This window comes from Rana temporaria, chromosome 11 (genome assembly GCF_905171775.1).
Source record: "Rana temporaria chromosome 11, aRanTem1.1, whole genome shotgun sequence".
In the NCBI taxonomy this organism is placed as follows: domain Eukaryota; kingdom Metazoa; phylum Chordata; class Amphibia; order Anura; family Ranidae; genus Rana; species Rana temporaria.
This window is the reverse complement of record NC_053499.1, coordinates 120,072,390-120,095,807: the sequence shown is the minus strand read 5'-3', so window position 1 is coordinate 120,095,807 and position 23,418 is coordinate 120,072,390.

Below are 23,418 nucleotides of genomic sequence, written 5' to 3'. Positions count from 1 at the left end.
CAATTGCGTGATCGTGCGACATGGCTCCCAAGCAAAATTGGCATCCTTTTTTTCCTTACAAATAGAGCTTTCTTTTGGTGGTATTTGATCACCTCTGCGGTTTTTATTTTTTGCGCTATAAACAAAGATAGAGCGACAATTTTGAAATAAATGCAATATTTTTTACTTTTTGCTATAATAAATATCCCCCAAAAATATATAAAAAAACTCAGTTTACTCAGTTTAGGCCGATACATATTCTTCTACATATTTTTGGTAAAAAAAAATCGCAATAAGCGTTTATCGGTTGGTTTGCGCAAAATTTATAGCGTTTACAAAAAAGGGGATAGTTTTATTGCATTTTTATTAATTATTTTTTTTTTTACTACTAATGGCGGCGATCTTCGATTTTTTTCCTGACTGCAACATTATGGCGGACACTTTGGACAATTTTGACACATTTTTGGGACCATTGTCATTTTCACAGCAAAAAAACGGAAAATTGTATACTCACCTTTCCGTAATTTTCCTTTCCTGACGCATCTTCATGGCAGCACACACTGGGTTGTGACTCCGCCCCCACAACCTGACAGGATTGGTTAGCTATAAATTCGAAGAGGAGACACCCGGCATCATTCTCCGTAAATATCATCATCATTGAACAACAGGGTGGGCAGCTGTGTGCTGCCATGAAGATGCGTCAGGAAAGGAAAATTACGGAAAGGTGAGTATACAATTTTCCGTTTTCCTGACGCATTCATGGCAGCACACACTGGGAAATAACTCGCTAGTCGGGCGGGTTCAATGCAAAAAGTTTTTTATTTTCTTATAGAGCCGAAGAATTGGCCCTGAAGATAGATCTGCCAAATTCGGAAGTTGCCAACAGAGCGGCGTCCACCCTATAGTGGGTGATGAAGGTATGCCTGGAGGACCAGGTTGCTGCTCTGCAGATGGTCTCTGAAGAGACTCCACAATAAGCTGCCCAAGAGGTAGCCACTGCCCTGGTTGAATGCGCTTTGATGCCTTCTGGGATCTCCAGCTGTTGAGTGGAATATGCTTTCCCGATCGCTTTAACTAGCCAAGAGGCGATGGTCCGAGAGGAGGCAGCCTGACCTCGTCTGGCTCCGTGAGGTATAATCAGGAGGGTGTCTGTTGACCGAAGGTGGATAGTGGCCGACAGGTAGTTAGAAATTGCAGACTTAATGTCCAAGGCATGCGGTTCACCCTCTTCGTTAGAAAGACATGGCAAGACGATGTCCTGGCCGTAATGGAAGGCCGAAGTAACCTTGGGGAGGAAGCGATCCGAAGGCCTTAGTATCACCCTGTCGGGCAGGAAAACTAAGTATGGCTCTTTCGACATGAGAGCTTGCAACTCCGACACTCTCCTAGCCGAAGCAATGGCAATGAGGAAGGTCAATTTCAGGGTCAGGTCCCATAAGGAGATAGAGTTGAGTGGGAAGAAGGGAGGATTGGACAGCGCCTCCAGAACTACCGAAAGATCCCAGGCCGGAAAGGATGGTTTTCTGGGCGGCCTAATCTTAATACATGCCTTCATGAACTGAATTATCAACGGGTGTAGAGCCCATCTAGTGCCCGTCTTGGCAGACAGAGCGGAGATCTGTACTTTCAGGGTGCTTGAGCTCAGGCCTTTGTCAATGCCTGTCTGTAGGAATTCTAGGATTTGGTAAGGATCCGGAGAGGCGTGATTCCAACCTTTGAGTTGTGCCAAGTGGGCGAATCTTTCCCAAACTCTGGTGTAGACCGTGTTTGTGGTGATCTTCCTGGCCTGCATTAAGGTTGCTATAACTGCCTGGGAACATCCTTGTTCTCTAAGCCTAGCCCTCTCAACCTCCATGCTGTTAAGTGGAGTCTGTCCGGAGCCGGATGGAGGAGCTGACCCTGGTGAAGGAGGTCTGCTGAGACCGGTAGGTGGATTGGAGGTCGGGTATTGAGTTGCAGGAGAGTCGTGAACCACGGTCTCCTTGGCCAGAATGGTATTATTGCGATCACCGTGGCCGATGATCTTCGGAGCCGGGATAGGAACCTTGCTATCAAGGGAGTTGGGGGAAAGATGTACCCCAGGTTGAAGTTCCATGGATGAAGAAGGCAATCTGTCCCCTCTGCTGTCGGAAAGGGAACTCTGGAAAGAAACCTCACGCATTTGGCATTTGCTGGTGTTGCTGCCAGGTCGATCTCTGGAGCCCCCCATGCCTCCGTGAGAATGGAGAACTCCCGGAGGTTCAGAGACCACTCGTTGTTTGAACGAAGTTCCCTGCTCAGGAAGTCGGCTAGCGTGTTCTGTGCCGCTGGAACGTAAACTGCTCTCAGGTCTAATAGTTGAGCCTGTGCCCATTCCATTATGGGGTGAACCTCCTCTAATAGAGTGTGGCTTCGTGTACCGCCCTGTCTCTGGACATAGGCTACCGCCACCTTGTTGTCCATCCGGATTAAAACAGTCTTCCCCTGTAGCAGAGGCGCGAAGGCTAAGAGTGCCTGGAACGCAGCTCGGAGCTCCAAAATGTTCGAAACTGTGCCCCGGGCAGGGAAGTGCCACGGTCCCTGGGCAGTCTGGTCCCGGTAGTGAGCTCCCCAGCCCTTCTCGCTGGCATCCGAGGTCACGATCTCCGGACTCGGAGGAACTATAGGTCTGGATCTCCTGAGGTTGGGAGGATATGTCCACCATACAAGAGCTTGTTTCACTTGACTGGGGATTCTGATATGTTGGTGCATTGAAATTCCGTCCCACTGTCTTAGAAAGGAGTTCTGGAAGGTCCTCATGTTCCATTGGGACCACTGCATCATGGGAATAGTTGAAGACATTGAGCCCAGTACGCTGAGGCAGGTTCTGGCTGACGCGAGTTTGGAGTTCAGTAAATTCCGTACCTTCTGAACTAGGGGTTCCACCTTCTCCAGGGGCAGCTGTACCCTGTTCTGTTTGGTGTCCAATTCTGCCCCAAGGAATGTCATCACCTGTGAGGGTTGAAGGCTGCTCTTCCGCCAATTGACCAGCCAGCCGAAATTCTGAAGGGTAGAGATCAGGATTTCCCGCTGGAGGAGCAGAGTCTCCTGGCTTGCTGCTAAAAGCAGGATGTCGTCTAGGTAGTGATGTACCCGGAGCCCCCTCTCCCTGAGGAGGGCTATGAGAGGTAGGAGGACCTTTGTGAACGTCCTGGGTGCCGAAGAGATGCCGAACGGTAGGCAACGGAATTGGAAGTGATGTTGGCTGATGGAAAAGCGTAGAAACTTCTGAAAGGCAGGATGGATTGGCACATGGAGGTAGGCGTCGGAAAGATCCACTGACAGCATCCAATCCCCGAGATTTACTGCCAGAAGAATAGACTGGAGGCTCTCCATCTTGAAAGCTTCTATCTGAATTCTCCTGTTGAGTCGCTTGAGGTCCAGAACGGGCCGAAGGTCTCCTGATTTCTTTCGGACCAAAAATAGAGGGGAATAAAATCCCCTGCCTCTTTGGTGCGAAGGAACTTCTGCGACTGCTCCCTTCAGGACTAGCTCCGAAACATATCGGACGAGAAGCTTCCTCTTGTCCGGAGAAGATGGAATCTTGGTGGGTTGGAAGACGGTGTGAGGCAATGCCCCCATAAAGTTCCACTTGTGACCCTGATCGATCGTGGAAAGAGTCCATGGGTCGTTTATGTGCTCTGACCACACTTGTGCGAAAGCCCTGAGCCTGGCGCCCACCTGAGCTGGGTGGGCAGGCAAAGCTTCAAAAAGATTTTGGTTGTTCCCCTGCGGTAACGGCTTTGGCCTTCTGAGCCCTTGCAAAGGGAGGGCGAGAAGCTCTCCAATCTCTCCTAAACTCCCTGCCGGGGCGATAGGTTCTGGCATCTCTGTATCTGTCAGGCAGATTTCGCCTGAAGGTAGGGCCCCTCTGCGGTTTGGGCCTCCTGTCCGAGGGAATAAGCCCCGACTTTCCTCCCGTGACCTTGGAGATCGCTGAATCCAACTTAGCGCCGAACAAGTTTGTGCCGTCGTATGGTATCTTGCACCAATTGGATTTTGATGTTGTGTCAGCGACCCAGGGTTTCAGCCATAAGGCTCTGCGGGCCATCACTGAGGCTAGCATGGATCTAGCCGAGGAGCGAATGGCGTCTACTGAAGCCCCCGCCACAAAGTCGCCCGCCAGCCTGATCTCCTGTAAAGAGGATACCACCTCCGCCTGGTCAGTACCTTCTAGGAGGGCCTTCTCAGCATTGGCTGCCCATGCGGAAATGGCTCTGGCAACAGCCGCCGTGGTAATAGCTGGTCTGCAGGCTCCCCCTGCCGTAGAGTATGCCTTTTTTAGCTCCAAGTCAATCTTGCGGTCGAGAACGTCTCGGAACGAGACCGCGTCCTCTATAGGCAGCGTGACATGCCTGGCTAGCCGCATTAAGGATGAATCAACGATGGGAGCGTTGATGAGAGAAGAAACCTTAGACTCCCTCAGAGGGTATAACTTAGCGAGCTTATTAGACAGACCGGGCCGCTTATCTGGTCTTTCCCACTCGTCCTTGATGAGGTCTTCCAATTCCTCAATGAAGGGGAACAGTTCGGGGTCCCTCCTTAATTCTGGAAAGTATTTCCCCACCTTTGGTGGTTCCGCCACAGGCTCTTCCCATCCTATGGCCTCTTTAACGGAGCGTGCAAAGGGCTCGACCAAGCAAAAATCAAAGCCTGAAATCATCTCCTGTTCCTCCTGATCGGGAAAGGATCCTGCCGGCTGAGCATACGGATTGAAGGCTGAAGAGGTGCCCGGAGTGGGTTCATCGCAGGCCAGGGGGGCCATGGTCCAGGCTGCTTCCTGCGTAGGCTCTCCTGAGCGATCAGAAGCGACTCTGGTATCCGTCTCCCTTTCCTTCGTTGCTTCGTTGAAGCATGAGTGACAGGCTAGTTTTCCTGGCATTGCAGTAGCACCGCATACCCAGCAGGCGTTTGCTGCAGGACGGGCATGGTAATGTTCACGGTGCGATGAGGGAGACCGTCTGCGGTGGGACCGACTGCGACGGGAGCGGCTGTGGCGTGATCGGCTGTGCCTTGATCGATGGTAACGGGAGGAAGACCTCGACCGACTTCTGTGGGACTTCCGGCTTGATGCATGCCTGGATCTCTCCCTGCGTCGTGGGCTTGCGTCTCTTGGCCTGGGACTGCAAAAAAAGGCAGTGTTCAGTGGCCGGCTCTCTTTTGTTTCTTCGCTACTTACCCGTCATATGATGGCCTCCATACCTCGTTTGTTGGTGGTGGTCTGCTAGGGCAGTGGGTTCCATGAAGAGGACAGGGACAGCAGCAGATATGGAAGCTGGAGGAAAAATGCATAAAGAGAGGTTAAAAAAGGGCAGGAATAGAAATGCCTGGAAGGGAATATGAGCTGGAGTACCTGGGAAAGAAATCCAGAGAAAAAACAGCAGAGCAGCAGCCTAGGGAAGGAAAACAAAAAATGTCATTTTTTTTCTTTCTTTTAAATTCGGCGCCGCCGTCGCGGCGCTGATGACGTCATCGCGCATGCGCAGTAGCGCCGCGCGCATCCCGCCGCCATCTTGGAAGAGGGCGAAAGACACTGGCGCTGTCATCAGTGTGCTGCGCCCAGCGCCGAATGGACAGGAGGACGCAGGTAGGCGGGGAAGAAGCATGGGACTACAAGGACCTGCAAGCCCAGCATAAGGAGGTACACTAAGGGCAGAAATAAATAAGGTTAAGCAGGCAAAAACGAGGGTGCATAAAAACACAGCAAGAAACACAGCAGAGCAGCAGCTCTATGGTAAAGGATACTGATCATACAGAGTAACCCACTGCCGAATCTAAGCTTGTTTAAAGCTTGTAATATGCCAGGATATTGCCGGGATTTTAGCCCTTGAGACCACCAGAGCAGGGCTCCCCCCATAAAGCTCTATTAGAGACTGCACAGGGGGGACTTCCAAACAGGAGAGGCTGAACCTGCAGGGGCGATAGCGGTAGGAGGCAGCTGTACGTCCACGTCCTTGTCAGGTGAGGATAAAAAAGAGAATGATGCCGGGTGTCTCCTCTTCGAATTTATAGCTAACCAATCCTGTCAGGTTGTGGGGGCGGAGTCACAACCCAGTGTGTGCTGCCATGAATGCGTCAGGAAATGTATTTAAAATGCACTGTTTACTGTGGAAATGACAGTTGCAGTTTGGGAGTTAACCACAGGGGGCGCTGAAGGAGTTATGTTTCACCTAATGTGTGTTTACAACTGTAGGGGGGTGTGGCTGTGGGAGTGACGTCATCGATTGTGTCTCCCTATAAAAGGGATGACACGATTGATGCAGCCGCCACAGTGAAGAACGGGGAAGCCGTGTTTACACGCGGCTCTCCCCGTTCTTCAGCTCCGGGGACCGATCGCAGGACCCCAGCGGCGATCGGGTCCGCGGGTCCCACGGTCCCGGTCACGGAGCTTCGGACCGGGTCGCAGGCAGGCGCCCGCGACCCACGGCTGGGTACATGTACAGGACGTACCTGTACGTACATGTTACCAGCCGTGCCATTCTGCTGACGTATATGTGCAGGAGGCCGTCCTTAAGTGGTTAAAACCTTTGAGATTGACATCACCTGGTCTTCCCAGACGATGATTGAGAACAATCCATGACACTGGCAGGTCTCAGCTTTGCAAAGGGGGCAGTGCATGCTATAAATTCTGCAGGGTGCCCAAACTTTTGCAGACACCATTTTTTTGTTTTCTGTAATTTTGAAAGTGTAAATGATGGAAATAAAATCTAACTTTTTTTGACATATTATAAGAATGTCTAATCTGTAATTTGATGCCTTTTGGAGATTTTTCCATTTTTCCTTGGCTTCGTTATGCACATTAATACAAATTTTTATCTGGGGTGCCCAAACTTTCAATCCCCACTGTAGGTCAGTCTCTTAGGTGGGTGAATAGCTCTTCGCTCTCTCTGTTCTTTAGTCTCTGGAGTTACAGACACTGGACACTGGTCTCTGCTTCATCCACAGCTTTTTCTTTTACCTGCATATCAGGGTCAGCTTCAATGAATAATGGGAAGTCTTCGGGGTCTGCTGTCAGCAAGGAAGATTAAGGGTCTTCCAACCCTTCAGAAGGTGGACTTTGAGCCACAAACTCAGGCCCCGTACACACGACAGAGTTTCTCGGCAGATTTCACCGAGAAACTCGGTCAAAACCCGGATTCTGCCGAGAAACTCTGTCGTCTGTATAGTTTTGGCTCGATGGAGCCGCCGAGGAGCTCGACGAGAAAATAGAGAACATGTTCTCTATTTTCTCGTTGTTCTATGGGAGAAGGCGGCCCGCCGAGCTCCTCGGCGGCTTCATCCCAAAACTCGACAAGGAACTCGACGTGCCAAGCACGTCGAGTTCCTCTGTCGTGTGTACGGGGCCTCAGGAGCCTCTGGCCTGAGCATCCCAGTGTCAGTCGCCTTGGAAGGAGAAGAAGGGGGGGGGGGTGGCATGCCTTGATATTTGGGATGGCTACAACCAATCCATTCCCATCTCTTCATCCTCACTGTCCTCATCCTCTTCATCTAGAAGCACAGACTGATGCCGCGTACACAGGATCATTTTTCAGCATGAAAAAAACTTTGTTTTTAAAAAACGTCATTTAAAATGAACGTGTGTGGGCTGCACATCGTTTTTCAGGTTCTGAAAAACGACAATTTTTTTTTTCAAACATGCTGCATTTTTTAACGTTGTTTTAAAAAAATGTTGATTTTCGGGTTGAAAAAAATTTTATCGTGTGTGGGCTAAAATGTCGTAAAAAATCCGCACATGCTCAGAAGCAAGTTATGAGACGGGAGCGCTAGTTCTGGTAAAACTACCGTTCTGAACAGAGTAAGCACATTCATCACGCTGTAACAGACAAAAAACTGTGAATCGTCTTTTACTAATACGGAATCAGCTAAAGCAGCCTAAAGGCGAATGGAACTTCCCTTTTAAAGTGCCGTCGTACGTGTTGTACGTCACCGCGCTTTGCTAGATCATTTTTTAAAAATGATGGTGTGTAGGCAACGTCGTTTTCATGATGAAGTTGGGAAAACTTTGTTTTTTAGACATGCTGAAAAACGACGTTTTCTTTCATGCTGAAAAATGATCGTGTGTACGTGGCACCAGACCTAGTCATTGGTCATGAATTCTGAGGCCTCGTACACACGACAGAGTTTCTCGGCAGAATTCAGCGAGAAACTCGGTCAGAGCTGGATTCTGCCGAGAAACTCTGTCGTCTGTACACTTTTGGCCCGATGGAGCCGCCGAGGAACTCGTCGAGAAAATAGAGAACATGTTCTCTATTTTCTCGTTGTTCTATGGGAGAAGGCGGCCCGCCGAGCTCCTCGGCGGCTTCATCCCTGAACTCGACGAGGAACTCGACGTGTTTGGCACGTCGAGTTCCTCGGCCGTGTGTACGGGGCCTGAGAGGCCATAGAGGTGGACTGTGAATCTGGCTGTGGTGGCACACAAACTGCTTTCGACAGAGGCAATAGATGGTTGCCAAGTCTTCAGCGGGCCTGTGCTCCCTTCTGATACACTGGGAGTCCTAGCTGATGTTTGCAAACAGACATAAGGCTGCAACTTCCATCGATAAGCCAACTTGTGCTTTCCAGGGACACCCAAGTTTTTCAGCAGTACTATGTCACCTGGTTGCAAGTCCTGCACTCGTACCCTGAGGTCAAAGTTTATTTTGTTTCTCTCTTCTCGGGCATCCAAGGCAGCTTGGGCATTGTCATAGGTGGAATTTAGACTTTTTCGTAAGCGTTCCACATACCCTCTGTGGGAGGTTGTTGAGGTATGGTCTAAGGATGTAAACAAAATGGTAAACTGCGCCAATAATATTAATAATATAAAGTCCACATTAGTCCTTAGAATGGCATAAAAAAGATGTATAATGTCCCAAACATACACCAGTGTTAAGCAGCTAGTTAAATAAAAGGAAGGAGGAAGGAAGTCCATCAGCTGTACAGTGGTCCATAAATCACACAGAATCTGTTGAGTGACACTGCAGTGATTACCACAATAAAAGTACCCACCACCGTAATCAAATGGCTGCTTACCAGAAGGCAAGCACAAAAGCGCATTCGGCTATAACCCAGATGCGGCATTTGGCTTGCATGCAGAGTAATTTAACCAGGATGCAGACTAACACCCAGGATGTTCCTCAGGGTGTCATAAAATCCTTCAGCGTATCGTAAGGTCCGTGATATTGTTTAGACATCGTGGAAAGGAAGGAGAATGACCATAGTGTAATACTGTCTTAATGGTTTAATAATCAAAAGTAATGTACCGTATATACTTGAGTATAAGCCAAGTTTTTCAGCCCTTTTTTTAGGGTGAAAATGCCCCCCTTGGCTCATACTCAAGTCAGTGTACCCGAAATGTGCGACGCTCCTCTGCACGGCGGCAGCCACTACTATAGGCCACGGCTTCAGCCTAGTCTTCGGATCCGGTGATCATCTTGCTCCTCCCAGCACTGTATCCCGGCCTTCCTGGTGTCTGGCTCCCTCACTGCACGCAGATCCTGCTCCATGGGCTTCCGACCGGGCGGGGGTCTGAACGGAGCGGGGCCCTCCCGCACGGTGCCAGCCCCAAATCCAGACCGTGGCTTTGGCCTAGTCCCAGGCTCCAGCGGCCATCTTGGTACTCCCGGCCTCTCCACCAGCAATGCATGCATCCCTCCTTTCCTGACTTCTGCACTCAGGCCTACGGATGCTTCTTGCATCCTCCAGGTGAGTGGCGCACAGTGAGGTTGCAATGGGCACAGCAAGGTTGCAATGGGCACAGTGAGATTGTAATGGGCACAATGGGTAAGAACTTTGACCTATGACACATCCATCAGGTGGTGCAGGACAACCAATTGAGACATTTCAGCACATGGACATACCCCCTACCTTATAAATAGACCTGATCTGGCAGCAATCTTACATTCTGCTTTTTGTCAGTGTAGGGAGAGGTTGGTGTTTGGAGCAGGGACAGGCTGTATTCAATCAAATAGCTATCTAAAAGGTCCACAAAAGTCCTTTTAAGGACTGGTATAGGTGTGCTACTTGCTGTGCAGTATATAGGTGTCTAATACATTCATATACTTTTTGTCAGTGTAGGGAGAGGTTAGTGTTTGGAGCAGGGACAGACTTTATTCAATCAAATAGCTATCTAAAAGGTCCACAAAAGTAGGGACAGTTTGCTGTTTCCAGCAGGGACAGACTGTAGTGACACAAATCGTTACCTAACAGGTCCACAAAAGTTCCTTTCAAGCACTGGTATAGGTGTGCTACTTGCTGTGCAGTACATAGGTGTGTAATACATTCATATACTTTTTGTCAGTGTACGGACAGTTTGCTGTTTTCAAGAGGGACAGACTGTAGTGACACAAATCGTTACCTAACTGTCAAGATCTGGAGTCAGGCTCAGAGGCCAATAGCTATAGCAGTGGCAGGACAGGTATTCAGGCAGTCACTTCTGGCAGATAATACAGGCTCCCCTGAGGTGCGGAGTCTAAGTACTAGCTGGTTTTCCCCAGAGCTCCTGATAGTGAAGATGGATTTAGCTGCAAGCTAATACCAGGTCGCAGTCCTCAAGTTTGCCCCACCAGGGTGTGAGCAAGCCGGGGTACAGTAGCGGATGAGCAGACAAGGATGAAACAGCAGCGTGGTCAGTAAACAAGCCAAGGGATCAATCACGAGTGGCTGCAGGTTGGGATAAGGCAGAAGAGTAGTCAAAGAACAGGCCGAGGGTCAAACACGGGTGGTTGCAGATTAGGATCAGGCAGAAGAGTAGTGCAGGAACAGGCTGAGGGTCAAACACGGGTGGTTGCAGATTAGGATCAGGCAGAAGAGTAGTGCAGGAACAGGCTGAGGGTCAAACACGGGTGGTTGCAGGTACAAATGGCAGCAGAGCAGACAAATCGCAAGGCACTGGCTGGGAAGGCACAATAACCTGGCAATGGGGAAGTGCTGAGACAAGGCTTTTATAGGAAGTTCATGGAAGGAGCTAGGGGTTCAAGGTTCAACAACAATCAAGACACAAGGCAGAGTATTCCAATGGATCAGGTAGGTTTGTCCAGCAGATCAGACAGGGAGCTGTCCAGCATCCCAGATAGCTCAATGGGAAGAGTCAATGCCAGACACAGAAGAGGTCCCAGGTTCAAGCCCAGGTCCTAACACTAACAGGTCCACAAAAGTTCTTTAAAGCACTGGTATAGGTGTGCTACTTTCTCTGCAGTACATAGGTGTGTAATACATTCATATACTTTTTTTCAGTGTAGGGACAGGTTGCTGTTTCCAGCAGGGACAGACTGTAGTGACACAAATCGTTACCTAACAGGTTCACAAAAGTACTTTCAAGCACTGGTATAGGTGTGCTACTTGCTCTGCAGTACATAGGTGTGTAATACATTCATATACTTTTTGTCAATGTAGGGACAGTTTTCTGTTTCGAGCAGGGACAGACTATATTGACACAAATCATTACCTAACAGGTCCACAAAAGTCCTTTCAAGCACTGGTATAGGTGTACTACTTGCTCTGCAGTATATAGGTGTAATATACACTTAGAATATAGAAAGCATATTATAGTGGATTTGTATTGTGCAGCATTGTGACTGGCAGTGTATTTGGTTACTGCTGAATATTTGCCTCTTTCGCTGCGTTACCTCTGCTACACACATTAACAAAATTTCCTGAAAGAAAATGTTACACAACTGGTGCGATAAACCAGTGGCCCCCCAAAACGACAAATTTTGTTATATACCTTCTTCCACATAAACTGCGCTTCTCTAGAGACTTTTGGCACAGGGTCATTTAAAAAATGACAGGCAGAGGAAGAGGCAGGCCCTTCCGCAGGGATGGTAGGAGTAGGGCAGGAGCACCAGGCCGGAGCCAAAGTGGGAAGTGGCACAATGTTCATTCGATTACGTCAAAGGACGCACCAGACTTAGTTGAGTGGCTCGCCACCAACACCATCACCACCACCATATACCCTCCACTTGAGTAACAGGAATTATTTTCCGATCCATCAGAAGACATTTCGGATGCGCAGCCATTCTTGGCATTGGATCAGGAAGAGCAACAGCCGGCACTCAGCAGTCTGATGACAGTACTCAGATCAGCCCAAGGAGGTTGGTGCCCACTGTTGCTGCCTACTCCAAGATCTCTATTGTTAGTGATGGGGAAGGTGACGTTGATGATGACGTGTCTACAGACTTCACGTGGGTGCCCACGAGAGAGGAAGAGGAGGGGAGTTCAGAGGGAGAGATTGACCAGCAGATAGGGAGGAGAAGCAGGCCGAACTTACATTGCACAGGAGGGACAAACCAGACTCCTAATGTATCAGGAGCGAGCCATCAACCATGTACGGTCACATCTGGCGCTCCCAGGACACTGGCCCATGGCTCCGCAGTGTGGGCTTTTTTTAACGTGTCCGCTGCAGACAATAGTGTTGCCATCTGCAGCCTTTGCAGTCAACGCATAAGTCGCGGGAAGCCCAACACTCACCTAGGAACGACCGCCTTAAGAAGGCACCTGGCCTCCCATCACCGAGCCCAGTGGGAGCAACGGCATTTAGAACCCACAAAGCCACACTCCAGGCTCTCACCGTCCAGCCTCTTCTCCTTCTCCTCTATGCTCACAATTTTCCTCCACTCCACCTTCCATCATGCCTTCCTCACGTTTTTCTGCAAAAAGGCAGGCTTCCGTGGCCCAAATGTTCGATCGTAAAAAACGATGACGCCGTATAACCCTCTTGCCCAACGGTTGACTGCTGGCTTGTCGGAACTGATAGCCCGCCAACTACTGCCAAATAAACTGGTGGACTCGGAGGCCTTTCGAAAATTTGTGGCCATTGAAACACCACAATGGAAGGTCCCAGGAAGGAAATTTTTTTCACAGAGGGGCATCCCAGAGCTATATGGCCATGTTCAGCGGCAAGTGAATGTATCTCTGGCACACAGTGTCGGTGCCAAGATACATCTGACCACAGACACGTGGTCTAGCAAACACGGGCAGGGAAGGTATATAACTTTCACTGCCCACTGGGTGAACCTTATGACGGCCGTCAAGCATGTAACCCTTGGCCCCATGTAGATTTGGTTTTACCGCCACGGATTGCATGCAGGCCTGCCTCTTCTTCTCCTCCTCCTCCTACTCCATCCTCCCTCTCCTCCTCGGCCTACTCCTCATTTTCCAATGCTACCGTCTCTTCCGCTGCGCCGCCCAAGATCCCCAGAACCTATTTGACATGCCAGGTGAGACGTTGCCATGCTGTGCTGCGTCTGTTGTGCCTGGAAGACAAGAGGCACACTGGTCCTGCACTCCTTTCAGCTTTGCGTTCACAGGCAGATCAGTGGCTAACACTGCTCAATTTGACAGTTGGTAAAGAGGTGTGCGACAACGGTGCCAATCTGCTGAGCGCGCTGAAAAAGGGCAAAATTACACACATGCCATGCATGGCACACGTCCTGAACTTGGTCGTGCATCGATTCGTTGCCAAATACCCTGGGCTCCAGAATGTCTTGCGGCAGGCCAGGAAAATCTCGACCCATTTCAGAAGATCTTACACGGCCATGGCTCGCCTTGCTGACATTCAGCGGCGACACAACCTGCTGGTCAGACGTCCTATTTGTGACTGCCTGACGCGATGGAACTCAACATTGTATATGCTTGATAGGCTGCTCCAGCAGAAACGTGCAGTTAACGACTACCTGTACAAACTCTGCGGCAGGACAGGTTCTGGGAGCTTGGTTTTTTTTCACAGCTCCAGTGGCTGCTCATGCGTGACTCATGCAGACTTCTGCGGCCATTTGATGAGATCACCAAACTGGTCAGTCGCAGCCAGGGCGCCATCAGTGACATCGTACCTTACGCCTTCTTTCTGGAGCGATCAAGCCGTCGAGGAGCAGGAAGATGAGGAAGTTGCAATGCTGGATGAATTCCCAAGGGGGGCTTCTCCACCTGAGACAAGTCAACAACGGGAGTCTGAAGAGGAGTCCGAGGAGGATGGTGCCGGGGCGGAGGAGGAGCAAGAAGAGCATGCTTTAAACCTTTCTGGGATCCCTGTTGTTTTCCGTGGATGGGGGGAGGAGAACGAGGATGACATTATCCTTAATGATGAGCATGAGCTAGGCCAGTACAGCGCTTCCAGATTAGTGCAAATGGGGGCCTTCATGCTCCAGTCTTTTAAGAGGAACCCCCGTATAAAAAGCATAAAGGGCAAGGATCAGTACTGGGTGGCACCGTACTTAGACCCCCCGGTACAAACAAAACATGGCGGAAATTGTACCACCACAGAGGGCTATCAGAATGCAGCACTTCCAGGCCTTGCTTCGAGAAATGCTGCATTCTGCTTTTGCGTCTGCTGGCAGAGGAATTTCCACTCACAGAGAAACAGTTTTGGGTACCAATCCAACAGCGCCTGCAAGAAGAGGGCAGTTTGAAGATGTCTTGGTCACTAATGATATGAGATCATTCTTTCAGCCGACCCATCGACAGCTGTCCTCCGGATCCAGCATCAGGGAACGTCTAGACTGACAGGTGTCCGACTACATCGGGTTAATGGCCGATGTGGATGCACTGAGAAGTGATGAACCCCTGGACTACTGGGTGGGCAGGCTTGACCTCTGGCCAATGGAACTGTTGGCTTGCCCCCCTCATCCAGTGTCCTGTCCGAAAGGACGTTCAGTGCAGCAGGGGGGGTCATGACCGAAAAGCTCACTCGCCTAGCTCACAACAGTGTTGACTACCTCACATTTATAAAAATGAATGAAGCATGAATTTTAGAGGAATTCAACACATGTGACCAGTAGACCATGGTTCATTCAAAATTCAGGCGAACGCCTGTGGGCTAATTTTTTGGGCCTGTACTGGCCGACACTTACTTCTGTATCCGGTGAATGCCTAATGTACCACCAGCCACAGAATACAAGGTTGTTTGCGGTCAGGTGAACACCTGTGTCCGTGGGCTAATTTGTGAGGCCTGTAATGGCTGACACTTACTTCTGTATCCGGTGAATGCCTAATGTACCACCAGCCACAGAATACAAAGTTGTTTGCTGTCCGGTGAACACCTGTGTCCGTGGGCTAATTTTTGGGGCCTGTAATGGCCGACACTTACATCTGTATCCGGTGAATGCCTAATGTACCACCAGCCACAGAATACAAAGTTGTTTGCTGTCAGGTGAACGCCTGTGGCCGAGGGCTAATATTATATGTACTCTCAAAGTACCTGAGCTATATTGCCTCTCATACACAATTAATACTTGTTACTACAAATACTATATGAACTCTCAAAGTACCTGAGCTATATTGCCTCTCATATGCAATTAATACTTGTTACTACTGATACTATATCTACTCTCAAAGTACCTGAGCTATATTGCCTCTCATATGCAATTAATACTTGTTACTACTAATACTATATGTACTCTTAAAGTACCTAAGCTATATTGCCTCTTATATGCAATTAATACTTGTTACTACTAATTAGGGTTGTCCGATACCACAAGTTGCCGATACTGAATACCGATACTTTTAATTTAATCTCATGTGAAAGTGGCACATGTGTCAGAATTTTTTTTTTTTTTCATTAAATTTTGTTTCAATTTTTTTTTTTTACAATGCTTTCTTCTTTGGGGGGGAGGCAGTGTCAGTGTGTTTTTTTTATTATTATTATATTTTTTTTAATTTTTTTTTATTATTTATTGCAATTCTTTTATCAGCCCTGTTGGGGGGCTATGGTAAAATATCAGAACTCTGACATCTCCCCTTTGAGACAGAGAATGGAACTAGGGGCACAGATTCCCAAGTCCCTTTCTCAGCAGCCTCTGCTGCACTGAAAATGAAAGGAGAGAAGACAGCGGCTTCTCTTCATTCATTAAAGGAGACATCGTAATCACAGGAGGTTTCAATGTTTCAGTTATGTGAATGGACAGAGTCAGTGATCACTGACTCTGTCCATTCAGAAAATGAAGGAGTCGGATTTACCAGCTCCTACCTCCGCTCTCCATCCTGATATACTGAGGGGGACTGGAGCACAGAGGGGTAGAAGAGAGGGGACAGACGTACGGAGGGGGACAGATGCATGGACTGGGACACGAAGCAGCATGGAGGGGGACAGATGCACGGACTGGGACACGGAGCAGCATGGAGGGGGACAGATGCACAGACTGGGTCACAGAGCAGCATGGAGAGGGACAGATGTATGGAGGGAGACATGGAGCAGCATGGAGAAGGACGGATTGGGGACTGGAGGAGGATAGGGCACAGTCAGCTGTGATCGTGTGTGGGTGAGAAGCACCGATCACCACTGAAAGCCGCGGCGGGGGTTTGAGAGAGATGACCGGCTGTGGCTGTCAGACTTTTAAATCTATAGAGGGTGATCATTACTTGTAACTCCTCCACAGCACTGATCACCCTGACTGCCCAGGTATCGGGTGAAGTATCGGAGCATTTGCCCCGAGTACAAGTACTCAGGGCAAATGCTCGGTACCGGTACCGATACCGATACTAGTATCGGTATCGGAACAACCCTACTACTAATACTATATGTACTCTCAAATTACCTGAGCTATATTGCCTCTCATACCTTTCTATTAGTTGCCAGTACAACTTGTGTATTATACGTGTATCCTCAAAGTACCTGAGCTACACTATCTCTCGTATGCAATTAATACTTGTTACTACTAATACAATACAATTCACAAGCACATACTTGGATGTTTTCATATATGGACTATTATTTATTCATCACTATGTTTATTTCACGTTTATATATGTTTACCATTTTGTAAGACATAGCGCCCCCTCCCTCACATGTTCCAATTTACTACATGCTTGACAGAAGTATAAAATACTTATAGGCCTTGTCCTAATTGTTGAACATGTTCGCTCTAACTTTTCTATGCTAGGGGTTGATGCTATTTCATAGCATCTCCCCTAGTGGCCTAAATTCATCTCTACATGCTAAGGTTGATATGATGTAGAGAACCCCCAAACTCCTGTTGCTAGGAGTGACGCCTGGGGTTCCTTACTGATAATCACCTGCATGTAGTGGTGTATTGTGATATTGACCTTGAACTAATTTTAAACGCTAAGTCTTGGTCGCATATTGTAATGCGTCAATGCTTAGTAGCTCAACGCCTTTCTTTATGTGACACAGAGATGATTTATAGATCCCCAAAGCTCCTGTTGCGAGGAGTGACGCCTGGGGCCTAATACTGAGTTGTCGCATAGAGAATCGCATTGAATTCCTTGCTAACCGCAGTTGTGGTTCACTCCGTTCACCAGTGCTGTTACAATGCCTAATGTACCACCAGCCACAGAATACAAGGTTGTTTGCTGTCAGGTGAACGCCTGTGGCCGTGGGCTAATTTTTGGGGCCTGTAATGGGCGGCACTTACTTCAGTATCCGGTGAATAGCTTAATGTACCTCCAGCCACAGAATACAAAGTTGTTTGCTGTCAGGTGAACGCCTGTCGGCTAATTTTTGGGGCTTGTTATGGCCGGCACCTACTTCTGTATCCGGTTTTTCACTTAATACTTCTGGTAGGTCAGTGTCCATGTTGTGGGACTATTTGTGCACAGCTAGTAAGTATTTTGTGGCTGCAAATATGACCTGAAGGTTTTTTAATATTCGCCTGCCATTAAAGTCAATGGGGCCCGCCGCGAACTGGCGGTTCACGGACATTTGCGAAAGTTCGCGTTCGCGAACCATCACGTCGGCTGTTCGTCCATCACTACCTAAGATCATAATAGTTTTTTTGATGATCTTGTGCACGTTTCAAGTTTTGTTTCAAGACTTGAAATACGAATGAAAGGGTTGACCAATAATCATTAGTTGAGGGTACATTCGAAGTAATGGAGACTTTGGTAATATATTGGGATGAAACCCATAATTTGCATAAAAAGGGGAGTAGCGAGTAGAAGAACTAGTTGAATTATTGTAAGAAAATTCAGCGAGAGGAAGAACAACATCAGCAACCCATAATGTGGTCTTCTCTCATGCTTGGATCTTATACAGACCTCACAGGTCAAAACTTAATCTTTTATGGTGCTAGTCATATTGGGCCATCAGAAATAACGTTGGATAAGATCTGTGTTTTTTTCTATTCCAGGATGGCCAGCTAGGTGAGCATCATGTAGGACTTTTAGGATGTGTATAGGATGTGTATATGATGTATAGCCAGCATGTGTTGTGTTCCTCCATCTTGTCCCTAAGGGCAGAGGTCAAATGTTCCAACTGTTGAATCTTCTTAGTCTGGGACTGCTGCCCAGCCGGACTGTGCTGATTCCGGGACTGCCCCCCGGCCGGACTGCGCTATATCCAGGGCTGCTTCCCAGTTGGACTATGCCGATACCTGTGCCACTGCCCAATCTGATGTGCCTCTGCCTGTTGCCCAGCCTGCTGATCCGGTGCCTGCTTCCCAGCCTGCCTCTGGACGTCCTGTACCCAACAACCTGCCTGCCTCTGAGGGTCTGACCACAAGAAAACCCAGACAGTTTTGGGACCCTGGAGGTGGGGTTCTCACCAAGCCTTTGGATGCTGGCAGTGGGGTACTCAGTCAGCTTGCAGACCCCAGTGGTAGGGACTTGTGGAGCGTCCGGAGAATGCTTCTTAAGGGGGGAATCTGTCAGGGCTGAGTTCACCTGCTAGTGGCACTGGGGTTCATTTTGCAGAAAATTCAGCGAGAGGAAGAAGGGTAGACCAGTTATCCTGAAGATGGGTACAAAAACATCTGAGATATTGTTCAAGACATTGGTTCACATGTTCTGTCTGTCCATTTGTTTGTGGATGGTATGCACTGGAGTATCTATGGTCTATTTGAAGAATATGACATAGAGCCTTCCAGAATTTTGAAACAAATTGCGAACCTCTATCAGAAACCAGATGTGAAGGAAGACCATGTAATTTGATAACATGATCATGTAGAGTTTGTGCTGTTTCTTTAGAAGAAGGTAATTTCTTAAGCGGAACAAAGTGAGCCATTTTCGTAAGCATATCAACAGTTACCATAATGGTATTATATCCATTGGAAGGAGGTAGTTCAACAATGAAATCCAAAGAAAATTCTTCCCAAGGTTTTGTAGGAATAGGTAACCACTTCAGCAACCCATAAGGTGGTCTTCTCTCATGCTTGGATCTTATACAGACCTCACAGGTCGAAACATAATCTTTTATGGTGGTAGTCATATTGGGCCACCAGAAATAACGTTGGATAAGATCCGTGTTTTTTTCTATTCCAGGATGGCCAGCTAGGGGAGCATCATGTGGAACTTTTAGTATGTGTATAGGATGTGTATAGGATGTATAGCCAGCATGCAGGGCCGATCCTAGGGTCACAGGCGCCTGGGTGCAGAAATATTTCTGGCGCCCCCCACATGGGCGTGGTCATCTTACTAACTCCTCCCCATTACAAATGTTTCTATGGCAACGACTCAGAGATGCTCCCTTAAGAAGTCTTCATTATCCTGGGATCCTCCAATGATCTCTTAACAATAAACAAATTACAGGAAGAGAGTACACTAATGGGACCAGGGGGGGGGGGGGGGTCTCTCTGATGGACACAGAGAGGGCTTCTGTTAGAGAGTCTGGTAGAAAGAGCCAACAGACATAGTACAGGAGACGGTCAGAGACTGCAGACATGGTACAAGAGATGGTCAGAGACTGCAGACATGGTAAAAGAGATGGTCAGAGACTGCAGACATGGTAAAAGAGATGGTCAGAGACTGCAGACATGGTACAAGAGATGGTCAGAGACTGCAGACATGGTACAAGAGATGGTCAGAGACTGCAGACATGGTACAAGAGGTGGTCAGAGACTGCAGACATGGTACAAGAGGTGGTCAGAGACTGCAGACATGGTACAAGAGGTGGTCAGAGACTGCAGACATGGTACAAGAGGTGGTCAGAGACTGCAGACATGATACAAGAGATGGTCAGAGACAGCAGGCATGATACAAGAGATGGTCAGAGACTGAAAACATGATACAAGAAATGGTCAGAGACTGCAGACATGGTAAAAGAGATGGTCAGAGACTGCGGACATGAAACAAGAGATGGTCAGAGACTGCAGGCATGATACAAGAGATGGTCAGAGACTGAAAACATGATAGAAGAAATGGTCAGAGACTGCAGACATGAAACAAGAGATGGTCAGAGACTGCAGACATGAAACAAGAGATGGTCAGAGACTGCAGACATGAAACAAGAGATGGTCAGAGACTGCAGACATGAAACAAGAGATGGTCAGAGACTGCAGACATGAAACAAGAGATGGTCAGAGACTGCAGACATGAAACAAGAGATGGTCAGAAACTGCAGACATGAAACAAGAGATGGTCAGAAAATGCAGACATGAAACAAGAGATGGTCAGAGACTGCAGACGTGAAACAAGAGATGGTCAGAGACTGCAGACGTGAAACAAGAGATGGTCAGAGACTGCAGGTATGATACAAAAGATGGTCAGAGACTGAAAACATGATACAAGAGATGGTCAGAGACTGAAAACATGATACAATTTTCAGTCTCTGACTATCTCAGTCAGAGACTGAAAACATGATACAAGAGATAGTCAGAGACTGAAAACATGATACAAGAGATAGTCAGAGACTGCAGACATGAAACAAGAGATGGTGAGAGACTGCAGGCATGATACAAGAGATGGTAAGAGACTGCGGAAATTATACAAGAGATGGTCAGAGACTGCGGAAATTATACAAGAAATCAATGCATCAAATGCAGCCTACCAGTGCCCACCAAATCCAGCTCATCGGTGCACACGAATTGCAGCCTGTCAGTGCTCCTGGATCACACAGAGCAGCGATGATCTCCTGCTGTCACAGAGCTTGGATTTGAATCTCCCGGGCATCCACTCTAGCAAAGTCCCGCCTCCTAGACCAGCTTGTGGCTTCTATGATACACGTCACACTGATTCAATTTTACTGCATTGGATCGGTGTTCCGTCTATCTCACAGGAGGCGGGACTTTGTTACAGTGCTGCCAGGAATTTCAGACCAAAGCTTGCGATGTGCGAGACACACACAAGCAGTGGCATCGCTAGGGTTGGTGTCACCTGGTGCGGTCAGTGGCTAGCGGGACCCACAGGTCAGGGGGCAGCGGGACCCACAGGTCAGGGGGCAGCGGGACCCACAGGTCAGGGGGCAGCGGGACCCACAGGTCAGGGGGCAGCGGGACCCACAGGTCAGGGGGCAGCGGGAACCACAGGTCAGGGGCCAGCAGGAACCACAGGTCAGCGGCCAGCAGGAACCACAGGTCAGCGGCCAGCAGGAACCACAGGTCAGCGGCCAGCAGGAACCACAGGTCCGTAGACAGTTCGCAGCAGGACCTACAGCCTGTGGGTCCTGATGGGAGGTGGCCGCGGACCTGTGGGTCCTGCTGGGAGGTGGCCGCGGACCTGTGGGTCCTGCAGGGAGCTGGCCGCGGACCTGTGGGTCCTGCAGGGAGCTGGCCGCGGACCTGTGGGTCCTGCAGGGAGCTGGCTGCGGACCTGTGGGTTCTGCAGGGAGCTGCCCGCGGACCTGTGGGTTCTGCAGGGAGCTGGCCGCGGACCTGTGGGTCCTGCTGGCCTGTAGGCCATGGCTAGCTTCCAGCAGGACCCGCAGGTAATAGGGGGGGAAATAAATAGAATGATCATTTGTGGGTCAGGGTCTCTCACCTCAGCCATGGTCCAATGGCAGCTGCCAGCTCAGCAGGACAGGTCCTCCTCCCTGCAAGTTGCATGGCCTCCTCCATAGTTGGGGGGGGGGGTGTGATGGCGATGCTCATGTGCTGGGGTCAATTACATGCACTGACTGCAGCAAGCAGCGTGCCCAGGCAGACCCCTGCAGCAAAACAAAAAAAAACTGATTCAAACATATTTCTTTCCTCTCCTTCCTTGAGGAAGACTCTCAGCACGCTAGCAATTTGAAAACACACGCAAGGTGAGTGACAGTAGCATTGTTGTTAGGAGCGCCAGGAGGAGCCGCAGCCGCCCACTTACATTTACTTGTGGCTTCACTCCGAGCGGCGCGTCAATCGCCTGTCTCGGAGGAAGCCGCGGACTGCAACTCCCAGAAGCCACAGCGGCGGCCGTCACCGCCGCCGTGGCTTCTGGGAGTTGTAGTCCGCGACCTCCTCAGAGACAGGCGATTGACGCGCCGCTCGGAGTGAAGCCACAACAAGAAGAAAATTGTAAGCGGGTGGCTGCGTCTCCTCCTGGTGCTCCTAACAACAATGCTACTGTCACTCACTGTGGGTGTGTTTGCTACACATAACGAAGCTTTGGCACCGCACGGATCAAGGAAAGGAGGAGGGAGGGAGGGAAGCCCTCTGACAGTCTGACACCTCGGCGCCCCTCCCCTCTGGGCGCCCGGGTGCCGGGCACCCAGTGCACCCCGCCCAGGATCGGCCCTGCCAGCATGTGTTGTGTTCCTCCATCTTGTCCCTAAGGGCAGAGGTCAAATGTTCCATCTGTTGAATATCCTTAGTCTGGGACTGCTGCCCAGCCGGACTGTGCTGATTCCGGGACTGCTGCCTGGCCGGACTGCGCTATATCCAGGGCTGCTTCCCAGTTGGACTATGCCGATACCTGTGCCACTGCCCAGTCTGATGTGCCTCTGGTGTGTGTGTTCACTGTAAATAAATATCACTTTAATGATAAATACTTTGTTTGGTCTCAGTTCCTCTGTGTAGCTACGTGTCTGGTCTCCTTAGACGCTGATCCTGACACATCCCTTCTCCCCTGGGGAAATGGACACCCATCTCTTCTGGGGACAGGCATCCTATCTCCCCTGGGGAAAGGGACCCCATTTCCCCTAGGTATATAGACCCATCTCCCCTGAGTATGGGGACCCTATCATGCCTACGGACAGGAACCCCATCTTTCCTGGCAAAGGGGACTTTGTCTCACCTAGGGACCCCATCTTCCCTGGGGACTAGAACCCCACCTCCCCTAAGAACAAGAACCTGATAACCCTGAGTATGCCAACCTCACCGCCTTGTCTGCCATGTGTCCTGCATGTGAGCAGCTCTTATCAGGACTTCACCCCACTGTGTGCTTCCCCTGCATCACTGACCCCCTCTGTGTGTTCCTCCTACATGGGGGACCTCTCTGTGTCCTCTCCCTACATAACTGACCCCTCTATGTGCCCCCCCTACAAAGGGGACCCCTTGGTTTCCTCCCCCTACATGTCTGCATACTCTAACCACCTCTTGTATCCTGTGCGCATACTCTGACCTCCTGTGTGCATACTCTGATCACCACCTGTACCATTTCCACATCCTCTGATCCGCCGCAGTATCCTGTGCGCATCATCTGACCACCTCCTGTATCCTGTGCACATCATCTGACCACCTCCTGTACCATGTCTGCAGCCTCTAACCACCTCCTGTGTCCTGTCCGCACCCTCTGAGGGGAAGTCTGGAGAGGAATCAAGAGTGAGATCACCACCGGGTTGGGGATTACGGGAGCAGTGAGACG